This window comes from Physeter macrocephalus, chromosome 8, assembly GCF_002837175.3.
Source record: "Physeter macrocephalus isolate SW-GA chromosome 8, ASM283717v5, whole genome shotgun sequence".
Lineage (NCBI taxonomy): Eukaryota > Metazoa > Chordata > Mammalia > Artiodactyla > Physeteridae > Physeter > Physeter macrocephalus.
In genome coordinates, this window is record NC_041221.1 from 98,340,817 (window position 1) to 98,348,585 (window position 7,769).

Consider the following 7,769-nt stretch of genomic DNA (forward strand, 5'->3'; position numbering starts at 1 on the left):
GGTACATGACTCTTTTTGAATTATGGTTTTCTCAGGGTATATGCCCAGTACTGGGATTGCTGGGTCATATGGTAGTTCTGTTTTTAGTTTTTTAAGGAACCTCCATACTGTTCTCCATAGTGGCTGTATCAATTTACATTCTCACCAACAGTGCAAGAGGGTTCCCTTTTCTCCACACCCTTTCCAGGACTTATTGTTTGTAGATTTTTTGATGGTGCTTGTTCTGACCGGTGTGAGATGATATCTCATTGTAGTTTTGATTTGCATTTCTCTAATAATTAGTGATGTTGAGCATCTTTTCACGTGCCTATTGGCCATCTGTATTTCTTCTTGGATAAATGTTTATTTAGGTCTTCTGCCCATTTTTCAATTGTTTTGTTGTTGTTGTTGTTGGGTGGTATGAGCTGTTTGTATATTTTGGAAATTAAGCCCTTGTCCATCAGATCATTTGCAAATATTTTCTCCCATTCCATAGGTTGTCTTTTCGTTTTGTTTATGGTTTCCATTGCTGTGCAAAAGTTTGTAAGTTTGATTAGCGCCCATTTGTTTATTTTTGTTTTTATTTCTATTGCCTTGGGAGACCTAAGAAAACATTGGTAAAGTTTATGTCAGAGAACATTTTGCCTATGATCTCTTCTAGCAGTTTTATGGTGTCATGTCTTATGTTTAAGTCTTTGATCCTGTGTGAGTTTTAAATAAAAGAAAAATGGAAAAAATTTGAAACAAGTCCTAGTAATCCGATGTGTCTCAAGGTTTAATCAAATTTGCTCAGTGCAGTTTTGTTTTTTTATTTTTTTTCAATGCAGCTTTTAATCAGAACATTTGTTTTGAGTGACCATATTCTTGTGTGGGACTAACCAGACAAATGTTTGTTTATTAAAGAATAAACATTTAATAATTAGAAATGAAGTGATCTGTCAGAACTGCTGCTTGTCCCTGGTTCTGTGCATGCCTGGCTCGTATGTGGATCAAGTGCTGTTCTGGTGACAGGTGTTAGTGTCCACTGTCTGCTGTACCATCTCTCAAATACCGTGTGTCTACAGGGACAAGTGAATTTCTGAATGGGTAATTAGAACAAAACTGAGTTGCCCAACATCCTACAGAATTTTCGAGATACCAACATGATTTTATATGCAATTCTAACAAAAATTACAGTGAAATTTTTAGGACATATGATTATGAAACGTTTGAGTTCCTGAGAGAGAAGAATTTCCAAAAAAGCCACCAGAAGTTATCATAAAAGATGGGGATGGGAAGATGAGCGGAGATTTGTAGAAGACTAAAAACTCTGCTTCTTTCTTGCTTTGGATTTCACCGTATAATTTAAGACATTCTTGCAGGGTTGTTAGACTTAAAGTACTCTTGGAAATTCAATCTAATCTCAACGATTCATATTCTAAAAATTACTAATGAAATATCTTCAAATTTATTAGCATTTATTACATGCTGGGTGTAGAACTGTTTTACATGTATCTTCTCATTCAGTCTTTTTAATAGTCCAACAATATTGACCTCATTTTGCACATTAGAAAACCAGCAAAGAGAGGTGAGTATTTTGGCCAAGATCATCCAGCTAGTAATAATGGAAAAGAAATTTTAACCTAGATGTGCCTAGCTCCACTTAGACATAGATGTATGAAATTTACTATGCAACTGATACATTAAACCTAACCTTACAAAACATTTCTCTTTTATTCAGTCCCACAGCCATGACTGGTATTATTATTAACCTGAGGGCTCTGCTTTCTAGAAGTTTAATTGTGGATAATCATGGAAAATAAAGCTGCCAAATATCTAATTCAAACCACTTGTTTATCCCACATAATTCTTCTATTATTTTTCATGAATCATTGAAAATAGATGCTCCACATTCTAGAACCCCAAGTCTTTACCCAACAGTGTAAAAAGTGTCAGACACAGCTACCTTTTTTTCCCCCACATGACTATAGCTTCTTTCCCCTCAACTTTAGCCTACTGGTAATTGTATTATGCTGTCAAAAGTCTCCATGCTTCCTTTACTAATGTGCCAAGGTCACTTTCTCAATTATTTTTCTCAGTGGGTCATGATTTAGAAAGCTCTACTCATATCATATGCAGCTAAAGTAATAGAAGGCCAAAATCCCCATTTATTCTAATTATATAAAAATCTGGCTAGCTATAATGCTAAATGTGCCCTTTGACCTGAAGAAAATATTTCTGAGCTGTTTCGTTCACCTACAACAATAAATGAGATGCATCAGAAGTTCCTTATCTAATTGAGAAATGCTTGAATGATCTTGTCTATTTGACTTCTACCTACTGGGACACATTTTACTGATGGCTTGAAAGAAACTTTAGACTCTAATCAGTAAGGTGGAGCATTTTTAAGCAGAGTATTTTAAGATTAAAGAATAGTGTCATTGAAATGAACTTCAAAAAAGGAAGAACACAACATGATCAAAGATTTAAGCAAAAAGATACTTTTTAAAACACAGAGATAAAATTTATTTAATTAGACCATGTTACTGAGGGAGATAAAATCTCTAGTCTGAAGCCAGAAGAAGGTAGGCTATTACTTTATCTTAGTTTAAGCATTAAAGCATACATATTACAGATAATGGATGTTCTTTTGCCTGGTGACAGGGCAGGAAGAGGGCTTTGATTTCATGAAGTATATGTGGTACAAGTTTATAAGCGAGTTCATTTCAGCCATGTCCACAAAAAGCACTCTAACAACAATTCATGTGATCACTTCCTTCTGGGGGCTCAGTGAGATGCGGAAGGATCTAGGTTTTATACGATGGTTAGTTAGCTTAAATGGTTGCACTAACTTCTAAATAATGTCAGGGCCCATTTAGCTATGAATAGAGGACCCTGATCCATGGAAATAAATGCACCCATGACCTTGGCTAGCTATCTTACGGTGTCGGGTCATAATTACAGCTGGGCCCTTGAGTAAAACAACTCCAGAAGCAGCGACGGCTAGCAGTTCTCTTTAGCAACATTAAATGTTGTAGAACTTTATATTGATTTATTTTGTATGCAAAGGGGAGCAAATAATTGGGGGTGCCCAAACTTTGTTTTCCATAAATGCCTTGAGACTGGACTTTTTTCACTGAGTCCTGAGTCAGGTCAAATAAAGACAAGCCCCAAACTTGTCAGGCATATGAATAATAGTCACATAAAGAATATTTGTTAACATAAAATAAAGATGCAACAGATAACTAAAATTAACAAATAATCTCCAATCATTTGATGCTCAAATCTTTCAGTGAGTCCTTATAAAGAAGAGAAGTGCTATGAGAGAAGGGGGAGGGGAGAGGGTGTCCCATCTTATCAAGTCAAGTGAGAGAGGTCTCTAAGAGAAATGTTCTTAGGGGCTCAGATAGCTAGCAAAATCTTGTTCTTCTGTTACACTACTGAGCTGCAATCCATGGGCTCTCTTGGTGCCATCCCTGGAGTGTAGCAAAGTGAGAAGTCCCTTTGGAGAACCTGAATTGTGTACCTGTGATTTTGGAGGCATGATAGAGGATGACAGTTCCAAATGCAGAGGACTGCAGATGGAGCACATGGGATGGCAAGCAGAATGGGGAGGTTTTGCACCACTCTGCCAAACTAAGTAAGGAGAGTATCAAGAAAATCACCCATAGAAATGAACACATTCACAAAGGGGAGATTGGTATACCGTTTCTGGGTCCAATATCGGTTTATGGATCAGATTGCTGATAGCCTCTGTACAGATCTGAGCTGGGAGGAAGGTAATGCAACGTGATATCAGGTCAGAGAGAACTACTGTTGCAGCTTATTTTTTTAAGAAGGGGAATCTAAGATGCAGATTAGTACGCTGGCCACTTAGTAGGGATGATTCTTGGGAGTAACACTTATGGAAGAAAGAGGAAGGAGGCAGGATTGGGCATTGCAAACCCGACAAAGGCCTCATCTCTAGAGCTGGGACAGATCATCAGAGTTGTCCTGAGTTGAGTTGAAGGGGCTGAGTCTTTATACCCCTGCACTGATCCATCATTGGGCAGGCTGCTCCTGGAAGGAGGTGAGAACTCGGGCAAGATAATTTTTTTCTCGAGTGAGTTAATCCCAAAAGACAGCTGACAGCTGAGGGCTGCTTTCTGGCTTTTTGCAGCTGCTGGGAGCATAAATTGTTGATTTTAGAACTGAGATCTGGATAGCACATTATGGTGTTCATCATAAAAGCTTTTCTTTTTACAGCTTGGTAGACCTCAGAGCTAAGGAGGGTTGTATTAGTCAGGGTCCTTCAGAGGAACAGAACAAACCAAATGTGTATATGTACACATATAACAGGATGTAATTTATATAATATGTAATTATATATTAATATAAGTATAATATATATTTTATATAATGTATGTTTTATATTATAAGTGTATATATTGTGTTATATAATTATATATATCATCATATTTATATTATATATGTATTATATGCTATATATAACATACTTTATATCATATATATATAATATACATATAGAGATAGGGGTCGAGGAGGGATTGATTTTAAGGAACTGGCTTATGCAATTATTTAAGATCCATTAGCATAACATCTGATCTGCAAGCTTAACATTGGTTAGGATTCACAAACAGACTGTAGACTCAGGAAGAGTTTCAGCTCAAGTCCAAAGGAAGCTTGCTGGCAGTATTCCTTCTTGTTCAAGAGAGATCAATCTTGATGGTAGTAAGGCTGTTGACTGATTAGGTGAGGCCCACCCATATCAGAGGATCATCTGCCTTACTCCAAGTCTGCAGATTTAAATGTTAATCTGACCCAAAAAACATCTTCACAGAAATATCCAGAATAATGTTTAAGCAAATATATGGTCACCATGTCCCAGCCAAGCTGACATTTAAAATTAACCATTACAAGTGCTCTGTTTGTGGATCATGGTACATTAAGTCTAATAATGTGGAACCTTTGACCTCAATAATGTAGTACGAGAGGTAAACATTTAAAATTAGTCATACTTAATATAAAATTCTTCAACATAACAAAAAAGTTGCCAAAATTAAGCCATTTATTTGTCTGAAGTAGATCTTCATCTTAATACATATACCACACCTACATATAATCTTTTAGAATATGGGAAAGAGGATTTCTTTTTGCTGTTGCTGCAGCCATGAGTATACTCAGGCTTCAGAAGAGGTTTGCCTCCAATGTCTTGTGCTCTGGTAAAAATGTTGGTTGGGTCTCAGTAAGACCAATGATATCTCCAGTGCCAACTCCCATCAGCAAATCTGGATGCTGATTAAGGGTATGCTGAGCATCTGCGAGCATCTCCACTCCCAGGCTTGATACAGCAAAACACCTTGGCCACCGGGAGAGCAGGCATATGGTCATGGATAAGGAAATGGTCCTGCTAGTGCTAAGATGCCTGAGAAGGTACCCTGGAAGAGGAGAATGAGAATTCTGCTGCTCAGAAGATACCGTGAATCTAAGATTTATCACTACCTGTGTCACAGTCTGTACTTAAAGGTGAAGGGAAATGCATTCAAAAACAAGTGAATTCTCTTGAACATGTCCAGAAGCTGAAGGCAGTAAAGGTCCAAAAGAAGCTCCTGGCTGGCCAGGCTGAGGCCCTCAGGTCTCAGACCAAGGAAGCACACAAGTTCTGGGAAGAATAGCTCCAGGCCAAGAAGGAAGAAATCATCAAAACTCTATTCGATGAAGCAATGCCATTTGCAGCAGCATGGATAGACTTAGAGATTATCATACTAAGTGAAGTAAGCCAGAAAGAAAAATATCATATGATATCACTTATATGTGGAATTTTAAAAACTGATACAAATGAATTTATTTATAAAACAGACTCACAGACCTAGAAAACAGATTTATGTTTACCAAAGAGGAAAGTGAGGGGGGTGGGGATAAATTAGGAGTCTATTCAATGAAGCAATGCCATTTGCAGCAGCATGGATGGACTTAGAGATTATCATACTAAGTGAAGTAAGCCAGAAAGAAAAATATCATATGATACCACTTATATGTGGAATTTTAAAAACTGATACAAATGAATTTATTTATAAAACAGACTCACAGACCTAGAAAACAGATTTATGTTTACCAAAGAGGAAAGTGAGGGGGGTGGGGATAAATTAGGAGTTTGGGTTTAATAGATACACACTACTATATATAAACTAGATAATCAACAAGGACATACTGTATAGCACAGGGAACTATACGCAATAGCTTGTAATAACCTATAATGGAAAAGAATATTTATACACATATATATTTATAAATGTATAATTGAATCACTTTGCTGTACACCTGAAAGTAACACAACATCGTAAATCAACTATACTTCAATGAAAAAAAAAATCTATTCAAGGCAGAAAATACCAAGAAATAAAGCTCCCCATCTTTCAGCAATTACATAGATCAGTCATTCAACTAAAAATAAAACCCTTATCTACCCTTCCCACCAAAAAAAAAATTGAAAGAAAGAAAATGAGGAAAGAAGGCCATAATGCTTTAACCTTTAGAAGATGTTTATAATGGTCCATTAGTTGCCTTACAGGTACTAATTCTTTCTCTCTGTGACAGATGCTTAGGCCATCACTGTGGATTGAATCCAGTATGAGAGCTCCAAAAAGAGCAAGGTCCAGGGCTTCTAGCCAGAGACTCGTAGATATTATTAGTACACATGCTGTCTCTGCTATCCACACCCTTTTGGCTAAGGTTTCATGTATATGCAAATCACACACCTCTAATATGTTGACACTGATGGAGCGCAGTGGTCCTCATTAGGAGCTCGGCAGCCCCCATGTGTAGGTTCTGATAAGGTGCTGTTGCCAGAAGTGGGATTTTGAGTTCTAATTTACACACACATGAGCACATAGTAACTTTATGAGTTTTCTGTGTAAAAAGAGTACAGGTAAAAGGGAATCAATTTTGAGCCATCTTGGTGATTTCAAGCCATTCTCAGACTCACCCAAGAAGGCTGTCTGCCAGCAAGGGCATTCTCGTAGCAAAAGGCAGAAGTTGGGAATTAGAAGAGATCATTTGGAAGCTATCTTCCACATGAGGAAAATATGCATTTTTCAGAACCTGGCATGCATTTCATAAGAAAACACCCTATTTCCTAAATACCACTGAAAATATTAAGAAATATGGTAGGGAATGAACTCATAATAGCCAAATCCAGGTCTAAACCCAAATTAGAGGGATTAATAAAGGACATTTTCGGGAAGAAAGAAGATTTTAGATAATATTTGGTATGATCAAGAGGATACATAATCTTAGTGTTCTGGTAAAGTCTTTACCAATAAATATTTTTAAAAGGAGAAAAGACCCCCAAGTCTTTACAAGAAAATTGTGATCAAAGTATAAAACAAAACTATAGTATGGTATTGTAAGATTATTTCAATACAAATAGTCTCTAAAAGGTCATTACTTTGACATTTTCTTTTGAAGTAAACTGTTTTGACTCAGGCTTCCATTCCTCCCTGTGTTGAATTATACTAAACAGTTATGTGGAGAAAAATAATTATGTAACCATAACTAAAATCACTGTTAAGTTCTAAAATTATCTAAATAAAACTACAGAAAAAGTACAGAAGGTTTAATGAATGTTATGAAAATAATAAAAATAATATGGTCTTTTTCACTGACAGAGGTATTATAGGTGACAATTTTATGATGGATATAGAAGAGGAAAACTGGAGGGAAATATAGGGAAGTTTATTTCTTTTTTTTTTTTTAACATCTTTATTGGAGTATAACTGTTTTACAATGGTGTGTTAGTTTCTCCTTTACAA

The 7,769-nt window shown here is 36.4% G+C and overlaps 1 pseudogene; it reads left to right on the forward strand.

Moving 5' to 3' along the window:
• The first annotated feature begins 5,128 nt into the window (after positions 1-5,128).
• Positions 5,129-7,769, forward strand: part of LOC102996427 (60S ribosomal protein L19-like) — a 73,910-nt pseudogene continuing 71,269 nt past the window's right edge.